We start from the raw sequence: 17,898 nt of genomic DNA on the forward strand, positions 1-17,898 counted from the left end.
AATATCATTTTTCCAAAAAGGAAAAACTTGAAGAAACTTTGCATCTAGTTAGGAGTCTTTTTCAGTGGTCAGTTTCAAGATGCATGACATTTTGTATGTATATTTATTCCTCTTTCTATATATATTTCAAGGTGTACGTGATTAGTTGGTCATTTATTTAGTAAGTGACATTCTGGCTAAGACTCTGTCGTCTTTTTTCACAACTGATGCCCTTTTACTAATGTCTCCCATTGTCCAAACCAAAGAGTATGGTCCAAACCATACGATATATTGTTATTCGCCTTTTCTCCTCTCCTTTGTGAATTTAGTGCGTGTATTTGTGTCTGTACAATTTAGTAGGCATGTGGAGTCAGCAGTTTCCTCCCCCTTCCGCCGTGTTTATAGACGGAAATTTCAACGAGCCAGTCACTGCAAATGTTGTCCCAAGTTTTGCTCTACCGTGTCTCTGCGCAGACGCCGGAGCGAGGAAATCACTTCCTGTCCGTTCAAGTGACTGATTGGACGAAACAAGTAGCGAAAAGCGCGCTGATTGGAGGGAGTAAGGGGCGAAATCTGGCCTCGCAGACACCAGTTTCATTACAGGAATTCGGGGGAGATGGATGGGGCTGGAAATTGAATCAGACTCCGACAAGCAAAGCATGGAGACTTTTTGGCTGAGCGGAATTTAAAATTTCGTCTGGATGGTCTTTGACTCTGTGCGTGAGAGAGAGAGAGAGAGTAAGAGAGAGAGAGAGAGAGAGAGAGAGAGAGAGAGAGAGAGAGAGAGAGAGAGAGAGAGAGACGCACGCACACTTACATATATATACACACACACACACACACACACACACACACACACACACACACACACACACACACACACACACACACGAGAAGTTTGTCTCACCCCCAGAATAAAAGGATGGGGGGAGGGGGGTGGTGGAGATTGCAGATTCTGACATTATTCAACTCATCCTTATTTTCTGTCTGTCACGCGTTCTGCACTTTGCCCCTCCTCCCTGGTCGTCATATTTCTCGCTGTTTTTAAGATTGTCTTAGTGGAGATCAGATTCCCTGTCATTATCATCCATTACAAGGAACTTAGTCGATAAATATCGACAGGGGGCCGACAAATGGTTTAAATGTGAAATGTGTGTATATGGGTGTGGGTCTGAAACAAACCAACAAACAAACCATGTGAACCCCCCCGGGCCGCAGGCCTTCGATGTAGTGATTGAAAAAAAAGGATGTTCTCAAATGGTTCAATTCTCATTTGGTCTGATTCTCAAATGGTACCGGTATACTTCGCCCCCCCTGGCCGCAGGCCTAGGATTAAAAAAAAATTAAATTAATTAATTAATTGTTTATTTATTTTAAACATTAACAAAATTAGTTAGAGTAAAACAAAACATTAAAACGTTTATAATAAATAATAATAGTAAACAAGAATTTAACACACAAAAACAAAAAACTCCGCCCATGCTGGGAATCGTACCCGGACCACTTTCGCCGTAGCCGGACGTCTTACCGGACGTCTTACTACCCAGCCACAAACTCTTCATTGCTCAGTCAGTGAATTTAGTGCTATTATACCTAACCCTACTGGCAGACATGGGCCGATCGATCGACCGGATATGCTTCGGCGTGTGGTTTCGGCGTGTGATAATAATAATTATTTTTTCTCAATTTTTAAGTTTTAAATGCTATGATTCGACAAAGCAGAATGTTGGGCTTCATGGTCATGGCAACAGCCATAATAATATTACATGATGTATAATATTATATTTCAGCATATGTGAATTACATGTCATCATACCAAACTGTCATACATTTTTATTCCTACATTATTCTGATTGATCACAACCAAACCTACTATCATTGGACACATCCAAATGCAAGCGCCTGTACTTGACAATTTTCTGGGTCGGGCTTAGCCACAGACACTGTTTGGCCTGTAGGTAAAATGTACAATGTATTTTCTGATTTGTGCACAAAAGCTTTTTTTCTTTTTTCTTTTTTTTTTAACATAACAATGTTTAATGTCACTGTATGTTTGAAAGACCATGGTCACATTTGTAAAACAAATGTTAAATTAGAAAATAAATAACATTTTGGTTCATGATTTTTTCCAACACCTGTGCTGAAAATAAGAAATAAAAATGTCTGTATATAAGTCACTCAGATGCAGTTCAGTATGAATGGTTTGAGTTTGTTGCGGTTGACCCTGCACAGTTCGACCTATGATGTTTTTGTTGAACAATTTTGCCTTCACCCCTCCCATAGGGTGACGTATTTCACAACTTCCTGTGTTACACAAACTCAGTGATGACCAATTTTGCCTTCACCCCTCCCATAGGGTGACGGATTTCACAACTTTCTACTGATGAACAATGTTGCCTTCACCCCTCCCATAGGGTGAGGGATGTCACAACTTCCTGTGTACACAAACTGATGACGTATTTCACAACAAAATGGCGCTGCCCATGGCCCCCATCAAAACTATCCGTATAAACGTGGCCAATTTTAACAAAAACAGGAACGGCATTATTTTTGATGGAGGGGATGACATTTTTGTTTTCTCTGAAATTGACGAGTGTGTTGTTGTTCTTCGGAAGTATCTGTTCCGCTATAAATTGTCCTGAATCAGCTTTTCTGAAATTAGATCCAGAATTTTTTTTGGCTTGAATGTGCATGGGTATGAACTCCTCTTTCTCTCTCTTGTCTTCTTGTCCTCCACCCCCCCCCCCCCCACCCCCCCCCCCCTGCTCTCTCGAACACAGACACATACGCAGACATAGACACACTGACTCGTTTTATCTGTTTTAGTATAAAAACGGCAAGAAGTTTTATTTTATTTATCTGCTTTATTCCTTAGAAGCTGTTTCTTTCTTCATCCATCCCCCATTAGGTGGGTACTCGGCACAAGGACTCAAAACCGCGAAACGGATCAGCTTCATGCTTGGCTCCATTTGCATAGTATACACGACCGTGTCGGATTCGATGTGGCCTTCTGGTTTTCGCCTCTACCACCTCTCCCCGTTCGGTGACGAGAGAGATAATAGAGAGAGGCAGACAGACAGACAGACAGAGACAAATAGAGAGAGAGAGAGAGAGAGAGAGAGAGAGAGAGAAAGAGAGAGAACGAGAAAGAGAGACAGGGACTGAGACAAAGAGTGACAGATGGACAGAGTGAGAGAGAGAGGAGGGGGGGGGGGGGGGGTGAGTTGCGAAACAAACTTTTGTCTTTTTTAAACTTTTTTAACTTGTATACGAGATTTAGCATAACATCTAAAACTTGCAACAGTAACTGCTGTCTCGCTTGTCTTTTGTTTCTGTGTTTTTCTCTCTTTCTGTACTTTTTGAGAGTAGAGGGTGGCAACCGGAAGTAGGGGTGGGGGGGGGGGGCGCAGGGAGAGGAGAGAGGGTAGTTGTCCGGAGGGGGAAGGTAATCAAATCCATGTCCAGAAGGCATCGTACGTTACGGTGTCAGTTTCCACAGCGCGTCGCAAGTTCATTTGGTTTTAAAATGAAAAAGAAAAAAACTTTCGACCTACTTCTTCCATCTGTCGATTTCGCTCGTCTCGTAAATCAAGCTGGAAGGAGGGGGGGAGGGGGGGTGGGAGGGGGTGATCAAGAAAACAAGAAGTAGAATTTTTGTCATGTTAGCAATAACAAAAAAATACCAGGTAATGTCAATCGAAAAAGAAATAAGAATAAGCCAAAATAAAGTACTTTGTCTGTAGGCTTTGACTGCTTCTTCTTCTTTTCGATCGCCGATCACACTTGGAGTCCAGATCTTGAGATATAATTGACATTTTAGAATGATTTATTATCCTGCCGGCTGATCGAAACCAGTATAATCAAGAATGAAATTTGTTTGTGTGTTTTGTCTTTCTTCTCGTCTTGATTTCCCATGTGGAAGATATATATATATATTACAGTTTGAATTCTGTCGCATTTTAATTAGGGAAAAAACAAGATTCCCTGTTGAGTTAAGGTGCGATGGAGTGGATGTTTGTCTCATTCTCTCTCTCTCTCTCTCTCTCTCTCTCTCTCGCTCCCTCCCTCTCTTTTCCTCTATCTCTTTCTCCATCTCTCTCTGTCTCTCTGTCTCTGTCTATGTCTCTATCTCTCTCTCTCTCTCTCTCTCTCTCTCTCTGTCTCTCTCTCTCTCTCCATCTCTCTCTGTCTCTCTGTCTCTGTTTCTGTCTCTGTCTCTCTGTTCTCTCTCTGTCTCTCTGTCTCTGTCTCTCTGTCTCTCTCTCTTTCCCTCTCTCTCTCTCTCTCTCTCTCTCTCTCTCTGCAACAGTGCAGAGTGAAATTCCAGCCATGCCCCTTCCTCATCATATTGTTACCTCCAGAAAGCGTTGTGTTGGCCCTGTTGCGGTAAAAGAGTGGCAAGCGATCGATTATGAGATCAGCCGCCCAGTGGTCCTTCACACGACAAACAGGCATAAAACCCCGCTACTTCGGGCGTCGAAAGGGGCTTTAATCAGTCCTCCATACTCAATATTACTCCCCTTTGATGTGCCACATCCTCCTTTGTAACGGCCCTTTCCGGCCAAGACTGGGGGGGTTTATCTCTCCTTTACTGGTGTCCTTCGTTCGCCGGTTTATACTGATGGGCAAAAAAAACGCGAAAGTATATTTTATTTTTGAAGGAAGATACTTCGTGTTTTGTTTGAAGTACGGTGAGAATTTTCTCATTATTTGCTTGGTACAATGGAACTTTAACTACAATAACCCTACAGTTCAAACCTCAGAGGTTTTTTGTTTTTTGTTGTTGTCTGCATGGCAATAAGAAATGTAGCCATAAACGCAGATTTGGCGTTTCTGTCGAAGTAGGGTATAAAATATTTCCCAGAAACGTACGTCAATTTTTTTCCCCTGTCCCTGGCGCCAAAGCGGACAGTAAAGGGGGAAAAAAAAAATCTATTTGAAGATTTCCAGACAGACGGAAGAAGAGTCGGGTTTCTTTCTACTTCAATTTCAGTTCTGTAATCAATTACTGTCGTGACGAAATAGCCGGTTGAAGAAGTGATGAGCGAGTGATGGTCCTTTGATGCGAGTTGAGGGCGGAGTTGATGTCCCTTTCCTCACACAAGTGGACGCGACATCAGAGTGCTGCAGACCGCAGTAACCAGAACAGGTCGTTGGTGGTTTGTCCTGGAACTGAGGGATACCAGGACAATACTTATTTGTCTTTGTTATGTATGGACCAGTGGGGAAAGCTTTTTGTCATGGAGAGTAGATCGGGGATTGTGGGTCGGGGGAAAGGAGAGAGAGAGAGAGAGAGAGAGAGAGAGAGAGAGAGAGAGAGAGAGAGAGAGAGAGAGAGAGAGAGAGAGAGAGAGAGAGAGAGAGAGAGAGAGAGAGAGCGATTCAGATTCAGATTCAGATTCAAAACTTTAATACAAAGGGACAAAGGTTTTAGGCGATGCCTAATCTTCCAACCTGTCCCTTTTAGACATACATGACATTATATTTATATAACATGTTTTAAACAGCCAAACGAATAACTAATCAACTAAGAATTTGTAATCAGGTTAAAACTAACAAAAACACTAGCTATAATAACGTGGTTCATGGATTAATAAAATGATGATTAAGATGTGATGCAGTAACAGTTATGATTTTAAAGTGTAGGCAGAGAATTATTTTTGACAAAGATATTTTCGAACATTTTTTTTAAAAGACGAAAGGGTTTGACATGTTTTACAGTACATTGGAAGTAAATTCCATACAAGCGATCCCCAGTAGGATAAACTAGATTTATACAAATCAATGCGTGGGAGCGGTAGCGTATGATTCAAAAGCCTCGCTCTAGAGAGAGAGAGAGAGAGAGAGAGAGAGAGAGAGAGAGAGAGAGAGAGAGAGAGAGAGAGAGAGAGAGAGAGAGAGAGAGAGAGAGAGAGAGAGAGAGAGAGAGAGAGAGAGAGAGAGAGAGATCATTGAAGTAATCGATACCGGATGAAAACCGACTGTCACTGATTGTTTCAAAAACACATAAGCAGTTTTAAGAACGCCAAAGCATGCACCATGTTTTTTTTGTTCTTTAAAAAAATAAATTCTTAGCTCAGGTTTTCACGCACATTCCCGCTCGCAAATGATCACATTTCAGGCAGGTTGTTTTTTTGCGCGTTCGGAACAGTGTCCACAGTTATTTCTATTTCATTCATTCATTTCAGTTAGGCCAAAAAAAAAAATTGTCTGTTTAGGGTAACATGACCAAAAAAAGTAGGGTCGGTAGGTAGGTAGGGTTTTTTTTTTGTTTTTTTTGTTTTTGTGTGTGTGTGTAAATGCTATGTTGGCTGAACATTCACTTCTTATATTTGATGAATTACATGTTTCAAAACTAACGTATAAATAAAACAGAGAGAAAGGGAGAGAAAGAAACGCCAAATGTCTCTTTTTAGCATTTTTACCTCTTTTTTTTTTCTTTCTTTTTTTTGAAATCAAAAAAAAGTTTTTGGGTCGGCGCCAAATCGATAGGGTCGGTCGGGTTACCCTAAACAGACAATTTTTTTTTTTGGCCTTATGTTTGTGCCTATGTTTCGCAAATTTCCTTTTCTTTCTTTGTGTACTGCTTGTCTAAGGTTACCTTGTTTTTCTGTCCACACAGACTGTTTAAAAAAAAAACTTCTTCAACGTGTCCATCTTGCTCTTAGAACCTTCGTTAGCACATGGATGACATTTTTGTTTTACTCACCAAACTGCTGCATTTCTTATTTCGGTGTTAGACGTGCTTTTAGCAGGCAGCTCACACGTTCATTAGGCATGGAAATGCCATCTGCATGCAGCGGTTGAGCTGGCATCCAGTGCAGTTGCGTTTTTCCGCCTGTCGTGCGGTTGTTACCAAACTGCCCTATTCTCCCTTACCGAGGCTTTGGAGAAGAATGGCAATTTCCTTTAAATTTCCCACACAGATTTTTGTGGCGAGCAATGCTGCCGAGGGAAAGAAAAAAAATCGAGTTAGGAAACTCGAGTATTGTGTCTGACATGATGTATTTTGGTGAACGTTTTGCCTGATGGGAGTATAGCATGTTTTTTTGGTGCTGAAAATCCGTTTGTGATTTTGTTGTTGTTGAATGTCTAAATAATCTGCGGCTCAGATTGTGTGTGGGTGTTTTTGGGTCAAAAAAAGTGAAATTACTTTCTGCATATAACGTGTTTCATTTAATTTCGCTGCTGATTCAAAAGCTTCAATTCTGCGGTTCTTTTTAGGTTGTTGATGACATTTCCTTGGGTTTCCTTTGGCGTGTAATTACAGTGGGTATGTTTTTTTTCCTGTGTAATTGTAGGATGAAATGAGAAGAATGCTGCTTTTGTGTATGCTACTGTGTGTGACAGGCTCTCACTCTCTTTCTGTCTGTCTGTCTGTCTGTCTGTCTCTCTCTCTCTCTCTCTCTCTCTCTCTCTCTCTCTGTCTCTCTCTGTCTCTGTCTCTCTCTCTCATTTCTTTCTTTCTCTCTCTCTCTCTCTCCCTTCCTGTCTATCTCTTTCTCTCTCTCTCTCTCTCTCTCTCTCTCTCTCTCTCTCTCTCTCTCTCTCTCTCTCTCTCTCTCTTACTCTTTCGCTTTCTCTACTATGTTTCTCTGTCTATCTATCTCTCTATCTCTCTGTCTGTCTCTGTCTGTCTGTCTCTCTCTCTCTTTCTCTCTCTCTCTCTCTCTCTCTCTCTCTCTCTCTCTCTCTCCCAATTCACAAAAGTGGAGACATTAACAACCCTGATAACTACAGAGGCATTACGTTACTAAGCATAGTAGGTAAGTTGTTTGGCAGCATACTAAACAGGCGCTTATCTGACTGGGCGGAAGACAACAGTAGAATAGAGGAGGAACAGGGTGGCTTCAAAAAAGACCACTCTACTGTGGACAATATGTTTGTGATTATGCTATTGTCCAGAGGTACCTTCTCAACATATGTTTCGTAGACTTCCGCAAGGCTTTTGACTCAGTCAATAGGGCTATGTTATGGAATGTATTACGCAAGCACGGGGTTGGCGGAAAGATGTTGAACATCCTGCAAAGTATGTACAAAGGAGTGAAGTCTTGTGTTCGCACCGACGATGGCCCATCGGAGTTTTTCCGTTGTCCATGTGGAGTCCCTCAAGGTTCTGTGCTTTCACCAACATTGTTTTCATTCCTGATTAATGAACTGGCACTTGAAATGTTTCAAAACGGTAAACATGGAATACAGTTAACACCTGACGTGATGCAGATTCTCATATTGCTGTTTGCCGACGATGTACTCTTGATATCCTATAGCGCAGCCGGGTTACATAAACAGATTGATGTGTTAAAACAATTTACGGATAAGTTTTCCATGACAGTCAACCTGGATAAGACAAAGGTAATCGTTTTTAGAAAAGGAGGATTTTTGGCAGCAAATGAAGCCTGGAAGTACGGAAACGAGGACATAGAGGTTGTGAACAGTTACAAGTACTTGGGGCTAAATTTCACCACAAAATTGTCATTGACGCAAATGGTCAGCGATCTGGCCTCAAAGGCAAAGATAAGGACTGGCCAAATCCTAAGATGTTTGTGGAGGCTAGGCAACATACCTACAAGCGTATTTTTTTTAATATATGACGCACAGGTCCTCCCGATTTTAATGTATGGATCTGAGCTGTGGGGATTCCAAAGGTTTGAAGCTCTTGAGAAAGCCCATTTGTTTGCATGCAAGAAGTTTTTGTGTGTAGGACGACAAACACCAAACAAGATGGTATATGGTGACTTGGGCCGCTACCCACTTTATGTCACTTCGTCTGTTCGCTGTATTAAATATTGGCTGAGAGTGTTACATTTGCCAAGCAAGACTCACAAGGAAAGCATATGACATGATGAAACATTTACAGGGTTATGGCAAGAAAACATGGTCTCATTATTTGAAAGAAATGTTATGCATGTACGGCTTTGGAGATGTCTGGCTGCAACAAGGTGTAGGCGGTTTGAATCGATTTATAGCAGTATTCAGACAACGATTGTTTGATTGCTTCCAGCAAGACTGGCACGACAGCATCATGAACTCGGAGCGATTTGAATTTTATTCGCTCTTTAAGAGGGCTGTCACACATGCGACTGAGTCGCGCGATTTACCCTGTCACACAGCCGACTCAGTCGTAGAAAACAGCTACGACAAGTCTGCGACTCAGTCTCATGCGATTCCCTCGCAGCTTTGAGGTTTGAACATGTTCTTTAGTCCTGCGATCCAGTCGTCGGTCAATCGCAGGGACAGAGCCAATCAGAACGCGTTGCTGCGGCCTTGACGCCGTGACGTAAAATAATGGCGGACAGTGGCGTACAGCGTCTCTTCGTCGATTCAAAACTTTTTGGAAGAACAGTTTTTTACTCAGATATAAAGGAGACGTTTTAGGCGTGTACAGCGGTCGGAAAACATTAATTGTAGCTGTCTGGGAACTTTATTTCTTGCCAAGGCATAATGCTGAAAGGATTTTTTCAGAAAGGTAGAGCGACGTTCGAACATTTAGCGTCTGCTCTCGCAAAGCGCGTTTGCCGTGTTCACTATGACACGTCACTTCCGCCCCGCTCGCGTGGAGTTATCGTTCGCCAGTCGTTCGTCTATCGTTCATCGTGTGACGGGTCAATGGCCTACGATGTGATGTGCGATCGGCCAAAGACTGAATCGCAAGACTGAATCGCAACGACTGAGTCGCCTGTATGACCGAGGCTTAAACAAGAAATTTGTGCTGAAGTGTATATAGACCATATACAGCTCCGCTGTTTTCAAGATGCATACATACAATTTCGATTTGGTATTTCACCCATAAACACTCACAAATGCCGCTATCGAACTGACGTTGTACCGGGCCTTTTGATTTGCCCTGTATGCAGAGAGGACGTGGAAGACGAGAAACATGTATTGTTTGTATGCAAAGGATATTGTGATTATAGACTTGATGTCAAAATATTAGGAGAAAAAAACCAGAGTGAAGATGCGAACAGTATTATACGTGTTATTGTAGATAAAGGGGATTCAGTGGTGCATGTGGCCAGATTCTTATATCGTGTTTTTCAAAAAAGAAAAAGTTTTTTGGACTAGTTACCCAATGTGGAACAGGTGAACGAGACGGCGATGTGTTATACATAGTTTGTGCCGTGGAATGTTAGAGCAGGTTTGATTGCAAATAATGTATGCTGGTGTAGTACACTTGTGTTGTTGTTGTACCTATTCAAATTGTTGATTTTTGCGCTGGAAATGTTTGTATGTTAGAAAGAGAGAGAGAGAGAGAGAGAGAGAGAGAGAGAGAGAGAGAGAGAGAGAGAGAGAGAGAGAGAGAGAGAGAGAGAGAGAGAGAGAGAGAGAGAGAGAGTTTGTGCCGTGGAACGATAGAGCATGATTGAAAGCCGATAATGTATGTTAGCACTGTAAACTTGTTTGTCGTTGCACCTATCCATATTGTTAATTCATGCGCTGGATATGTCTTTAGGTTTAAGAGAAAGAGAGTGAGAGAGTGAGAGAGAGAGAGAGTGAGAGCGTGCGTGCGTTCGTGTGAGTATATGTTAGAGAGAAAGAGATAAAACCGGGTGATTGTCCATAAATACAAACACACGGCATGTATTACTGACCCCCCCTCCCCTCCCCACACCCCGTTGAAATGAACCGTGTGTGTTTAATCAATAAAATGTCTTACGTCTCTCTCTCTCTCTCTCTCTCTCTCTCTCTCTCTGTATCTCTCTCTGTATCTCTCTCTCTCTCTCTCTCTCTCTCTCTCTCTCTCTCTCTCTCTCTCTCTCTCTCTCTCTCTCTCTCTGCATTATTCAAAACTATAAATTCTCGTCATCGAAGGTCAGCTAAACTCATTCTGCCTGACCCATCACTAACTACTGACGCAAAACTGACAGCCCTCAATATACCTCAACTTAAACAACAGCTTTTATTTAAGAAATCAGTTTTCATGCACAAGCTCCTACGTGACCAAGCACCCGAATATCTAACTCACTTGTTTCAATCAACTCCTTCTCGGTATTCCACCTTCAAGCATAATCTGGCCTGCCCGAAGCCACGCATTGACATATTTAAAACTAGTCTTTCATACTCGGGAGCCTATGTCTGGAACTCCCTACCTACATGCTTAAAATCGATCAGTAACCTTAAAACATTCAAAACACATCTGCAAAAATACATTCAAACATCACTTTAATGTGATGTGCCTGGTTGCTCAAACGTATGTATGCCTTCTATCCTTCTAAAATGTGCATGTGTGTTTGCGTGAACTTGGTGTGTGTTCTGATAATGTATGGTTGTATTGCCCGTATTGTGATATCTGTATATCACATGTCTGTAAAGAATGATCTTATTCTTATATTACTATTATTGCGTGTGTCTGCGTTTCATCATAAAAAGTTTGTTCCTATGTATTCCCATTTCGATTATAACCATTTTGTTTGCTTAGATCAGGACTAGCTGTAAGAAAGGTCCTACGGACCTAATGCTATCTTTCCTGTAATAAAGTTCAAAGTTCTCTCAATCTCTCTCTCTCTCACTCTCTGTAAAACAGGGAATTACTTGTGCAAACTGTTAAAAGAAACATACCGGCTGTGGTCATTTAATGTCTATAGTCTCTATTTCTGATTTTTTTGTATAATGATTTTAATAGTTAGTTGATGTGTACTCAATAAACCTGCGAAGAACCGACAAGAACATTTCAAAAGCTTGCAGGTTTTCTCATGTCTTGCGTTTTTGGTGCATTCAGTTGCTGTAATCACCGAAACATACAACAACAACAACAACAACAACAACAACAACAACAACAACAACAACAACAACAACCCTTCATTTCAGCTTTTTTTAGATGAGAGAGAGAGAGAGAGAGAGAGAGAGAGAGAGAGAGAGAGAGTGAGAGAGAGAAAAAGAGAGTGAGAGAGAAAGACAGAGAGTATGTCTGCCTGTCAGTCTGTCTATCTGCGTGCTTGAGTGTTTGTTTTAAACCTAACTAATTATTCAAGCGTCCTTCTGTCCAATTATTTCATCTTGAACAATGTCTGTATCCAACACCCGCGTGGTTGTTGTTTTTCTCTGAAATTGTAATGTCTCTGTCTGTGAATCCAAAGAACAGAAAAAGCGCCATTACTCTCGAGTCCTCTTTTAGTAAAAAACCGGCGCCTTGCGTAAGTAATTTGTCCTGCTTGGGGAGTGTTTGTTTGTGCCACATAACATCCATGCATACTCCATTGCGAAACGATATGTCTGTGTCTGTTGTACACGGGAAAGGGACAATGAAGACGCGGCAAGTACCCGTCTGTGCCAACAGACACAACAAAGACATCCTGTGGAGAGAAAAAAAATTGTTGTTGGGAGTCTGCATTGAACACGATTGAATTGAATTGATTCTGAGGTTCCCTTTCATTTCTTGTTGTCCTTTTCTTCTTTTTTTTCCCCTTTTTCCATTTTCTCTCATTTTCTTTTTCTTTTATTCAGTGCGTGATGGTGTGAGCTCTGCATTCACCATCTTACTTCTTTTCATCGAATGTTTTGCTTCCTGAGTGAAGAAGGCCTCCGTCGTTGGCGAGAGACCGCGACTGTATTGTCAAACGACTCCAGGCGTCTTTTGTAAGACCGATCTGGTACTATTTGTTGGTGCCAAATATATCTGGCGCCTATCCTCCCTTTCATCAGTCTGTCCATTTGTGCCTCATAACAAGCTCAGTGGTAACAGGCTCAGTGGACGCCGCAAGGAGTCCATTTCATACAAAAAAATGAGGTGACCAGCAAGAATTACGAAGTTTCAGATTATGTCTACTGCCTGTTGGCGTTTTGTCAAGGTGTCCGTTATCTTCTATTCCCTTCCCTTCTATTTATCTTCGGTTCTAAAAAAGAGTAGTACACAAAATGGTTCACAGTCCAAATTCGTTCTCTTCTTTCCACGGATCAGCAGCAGCTTTTTGTTTTCTTGCTGGTTATTTCATGGTGTGTTTTGAAACAGAGGTCCAGACACTGGCAGAAAGAGTTTTGTCAAAAGAAGAGATTGGTTGTTACTCAAAGCCTCACCTCCATGAATTTTACTTTTTATCGCATTCAAAGCTTTGGGGGTTTAGATCAACGAGCCCAATGAATATCAGAATAATAAAATATGCTGACACAGCAAAAGTGGCTATCCAGAAATATTTATTCGGGATTATTCGGGCCGTACATACCACCTCATGTCTTCTCTTCAGTCTGAGCCTAGTTTTTGATTCCCTCTATAACTGCTCGGGTTCACGGCTCGTAAGCCTCGGTTACACCGGACCCGAATCAGCTGCGAATCCACCCGAATGCACCTATTCGGGTGCATTCTGGAGTATTCTGTTCTCCCTCCCCGAATGAGCAAAAATTCGGGAGGGATTCTGGAACATTCGTGCAGGGATTCGGCTCGTTTTGAAATGTTCAAAACCAGCCGAATACCCTCCTGAATACTCCCGAATGAGGCCCCGACAAATTTCATTCGGGCCACATTCGGGTGGTAATCGGCTGGAATTCGGATGCATTCGAGAAGGCATTCGGGACATTCTTGGCAGATTCGGGCGTATTCGTATCATTCGGAGAGTACGGTCCGAATTATCAGACCCGAATAGCACGAATAGAGCCGAATCTGCCCAGAATGCCCCGAATGCCTCCTCGAATCCATCCGAATCTTCACCCGAATACAGCTCGCGAAAATAGCATCGCGCGTGTCTCATTGCCTCTGTTGCAGCCGACGTGATAACATTGAATGACAAGATGTGAAGTGAGTGAGGTGCAGGGAGTTGCACAATATATACCCCCCCCCCCCCCCCCTGAAAAAGGGAAGAATTCGGTGATGTTCGGATCCGATTTGGGCCCCATTCGGGCGATTCTTGGGCACGATTCAGACGATTCTGGGGCATATTCGGGGGATTCGGTGTCTTATTCGGCGCATTCGTCCCGATTCGGGTCGCCATTCGGGTCGTTGTTCGGCTCTATTCGGCCAAATTCGGGGCATTCGTGTCAGATTCGGTGCTATTCTGGTCGAATGCGGCTCGATTCTGGTCACTATTCTGGTTGGCATTCGGCTGTATTCGGGATTCTAAAAATTAATTCGCGTCGATTCTTGCCGATTCCGCTCTGATTCGGGACCTATTCGGCTCGATTCGGGGAGCTCCCCGAATTAGAGACGACAAGGTCCCGAATCCACCGAATCCATCCGATTCAACCCGTATTCGGACAGAATCGGCCCGAATTTATTCGGGAGTATTCGGTTCCTGTGTAACCGAGGCTTAAAGAAAGCTGTCATCAGATTCATACAGACAGTAGGAGCTTCGTGGTACCAGTTTGTTTGTGCCAAATAAGTCCACATGCTTGGCCCCCTTCTCAAGCGTCGCTTGTCGCGACACCATTACACTCAATGGATGTTCAAGACGTCACCTCAGAGAATCCATGCTGTACCAAAAAACGTGGGCAGACTGGCTGCTGGATGATGACACCCGTGAGCAAACAGCCGTGGGGTATTTTCCGCGCGCCCGTCACATCGGAAATAAATCGCAGCGGGCAAGCCAGCGGGGGCTCTCCTGCCTATGTGATCGCCTTTCCCCCCTTTTTTCTTCTATTTTTTTTCTCCTGGTAAGACGACGAAAAGATGCTGCGAAGGAAAATTGATTCCTGGCATGGTGTCTGCCTCTTTTTTTTCTGCCTTCATAAAGTGTTAAGTTTTGTGACCCGAGGGGGTTGACAAGCGACAGAGAAACACGGTGTTGGTTGCAGCAACCTTGCTGGTGATGGCGGCTGTTCCGGGGAAAAGGAGGGAGATAATGGGGGGAGGGGGTTACGGTGGCTGCTCATTTATTCCTTTATTCATGGCTCGCAGCTCATTTGCTAGCCTGTTTTTGTGTGTGTTTTGTTGTTGTTGTTGTTGGGTGGTTTTTTTTGGGGGGGGGGGGGCGGGCGGGAAGGAGGGGAAAGAAACAGACAGTAAAATTGGTAGAGGGAGAGCAAAAGACAACCAGAGAGAGAGAGAGAGAGAGAGAGAGAGAGAGAGACTGAGACTGAGACTGAGACTGAGACTGAGACTGAGAGATCCGCCTTTGTCTGTTTGGATCCGTTGAAACAAGTCATTCGAGGTGCATTGCTCGAAGCATGAGGGTAAACGATTAACCCTACTTCCACAATGCTTCGTTTCCAACTGCACACATGCGTTGAATAAAAAGAAGCAAAAACAGACAAGTTTTAAACCAATCCGACCCCAGCCCCATCCTCGATCTCATCTAACTCCCTTCAATCTCTCAATCCATACAAACACAACATGATGTGCAAATGGGGCAACTTTAGTACAGCGCATCTGGAAGTGCGCCTTTCGGTTACGTGACGTAAATCTTGTTCTTGACATTTCCACGCACATTCTTTGTGTATTCAGCCTGTAAACAAACAGAATGGCGCCTGTTTGAAGGCTTCCACACCAGCTGTATTGCATCATTTGTTTTTTGGATGGTGTTTGTTCCCCAGCTATGCCAATTGTCTCGGCAAAATATTGTATATTCCTACCCCTTTGATTGCTCTCTTTTGTGATGAGTACATATCTCTCTTGAAGTTTATGTGTGTGTGTGTGTGTGTGTGTGTGTGTGTGTGTGTGTGTGTGTGTGTGTGTGTGTGTGTGTGTGTGTGTGTGTGTGTGTGTATGTGTGTGTGTGTGTGTGTGTGTGAGTGTGTGTGTGTGTGTGAGTGAGTGCATGTGCATGTGTGTGTGTGTACTATGTGTGCTTGCGTGTGTGCTTGCGTGCGTGCGTGTGTGTGTTGCGAACACAACTTGAACGACTCATCTGTTTGCCTCAGTCAAAGTGAAAAGTCAGGCTATGTCATGTCAGCGTGACACCGTAGTTCGCCTCAGTTCAAGAAGATCAAGCTGCACAGAGAAAAGCAAGGGCGTTGCTTACTGCGACACTAAAACGCCAAGACAGTCTCGACCTGTTGTGTTTGGCGTCGTTTTAATCGCATATGTTTTTGTCGGGACAGGCATCTGAAACATAATGGAACTGTCCTGGGATGAACAGTACAAAGGTTGTCTTTCATAAAGGTTAGTTCAAAAGGCCGCCTTCACACTTGATGTCTGAGACTGAGCGTTTGTTTTTTTGCCCTGACCTTCCCATCCAACATCCAATCACTCCGTTTGAGTTGCCGGTGACAGGACCGGTCCACAAAGATCTATATTGACCAGTCCCAATATTTGCCACACACGATCCAAGCCCACCTTCAGGAACTGACTGTCTGCATACCCCGGCTTCATTTCTGGCGCTGTGCACACACTCGACTCACCGCCACCACCCCAACCCCCGATGCAAGAAGTCTGTGCCCCCAAGCCCCCCCCCCCCCCCCTCCTTCCTTCCTCTGCACCCCGGGGAGAGAAAGTTGAAACGGCGAAGTTTAGCCTGGGGACACGATGGGCGGTGACCAGAGCGGAAAGTAATCGGCGGAATTATGCATTCCCGTACTGAGACGCAAACAGGTCGCCGCTGGATGCACGTGCGGACTGTGCACAGGGTCAAACTTTTGACGGAGAGTTTCAAATCGTGCTGGAAACGTGATCCCGAACTTCTGAAAAAAAAATATCAATAGAATATATTTGTTGTGACAGCGTGGAGGTGCAACCTGCTTGGTTGAGAATGTTCAGAAGCTTTGATCTGACTACTTCAAGACTCAAGACTCAAAGACTCAAAGATTTTACTGTCATAAAAACACGAAAAATTGCCTCGCAGTGTCATGCGGTTTAAAACACAAAGTACATCTCATTTATAAACAGTTCAACAATACACTAAAAACATCCAAGACTTTCTAAGTAATCACTCACGGAAACAGACACACACTCACTCGCGTATATTTCACGCACGCTCGCACGTCACGCACGCTCGCGCGCACTGATGTTGAACCAGGAGCCAGGTGACTGCATTTACGTACATAACACCCCACCCCCACCTCAGTTCGTTTGACCTTTTTTCTCCCTTTGTTTTCAAACAAAACCGGTGTTTCCCCGTCTTACATGCCCCTAATGCTTTGCCCGGCGTAAAACTTAATTTCTCTCTGGAGTGCAAGGAGTCATGGGTCAAGCCGTGTCGTCCCTGGCTTATCCCTCAACAACGAGGCGACGTTCGACGTTCGCCTTTCTACTGCCGCACTAAGCATACCTCGAGGTTTTTGTGGTATTTTCCTGACGTTTTGGGTTTTACGATGTCGGGAGCAATCCCTTGATCGGCCCCGTTGATCGTCAGGGCGTACGGCGCTCCTATAATCATGATTTCCTGAGGGAACCGTGCGCCATTTGCATACACTCTCATCACTCTGTGTGTGTGTGTGTGTGTGTGTGTGTGTGTGTGTGTGTGTGTGAGGGGGTAGGTGAGTGTGTTTGTTAGTCAGTACGTGCTTGCGCCTACATTCGTTTCATGTGTGTGTGTGTGTGTGTGTGTGTGTGCGCACGCGCGTGTATATATATGTGCGGGCGTTTCTGCGGCCTGCGCGTGTGCATCCGCGCGTGTATGTGAACGCGCGCGAGAGACGTTCACGATGCACCCTTGGGTGTACGACCTCCCTGACCGTATATTGATTGGGCGCCTGCCATTTAAAATCCGGTTTATGTTTGCGAAATGTACTGTATCATCTAATCAATGCGCATTAAAGTTTGTTTGAAGAGTAGAGATTGAGTGTGTTGCTGCCAGTTTCCCCAGGCTTTTGCGACTCAGCATTTTCGTATGTTTTTATTCAGAGCGCCTTACACAGATCAATGCTTTTTGTGTTTAGCCATGGGTCCACATTTGATTACATTATTACATTTTAAATCCGTCTTTTTTGTTGCTTTGAGCGGATTTTAAGCCGCACGTTGCATCGATCAGCAACGTGTGACGGCGGGTTGTGTTTGGATGGCAAATATGAGTCCTGCGATCGTTTGAAGTTGTAATGTGTTTATTTACGTCGTTTTCC

At 43.6% G+C, this 17,898-nt stretch overlaps 1 protein-coding gene across 1 annotated transcript in view; it reads left to right on the top strand.

Moving 5' to 3' along the window:
* LOC138952453 (beta-1,4-glucuronyltransferase 1-like) overlaps window positions 1–17,898 on the top strand; it is a 142,845-nt gene that overhangs the window by 16,173 nt on the left and 108,774 nt on the right. The window lies entirely within an intron of this gene.

Source organism: Littorina saxatilis, linkage group LG17, assembly GCF_037325665.1.
Source record: "Littorina saxatilis isolate snail1 linkage group LG17, US_GU_Lsax_2.0, whole genome shotgun sequence".
Lineage (NCBI taxonomy): Eukaryota > Metazoa > Mollusca > Gastropoda > Littorinimorpha > Littorinidae > Littorina > Littorina saxatilis.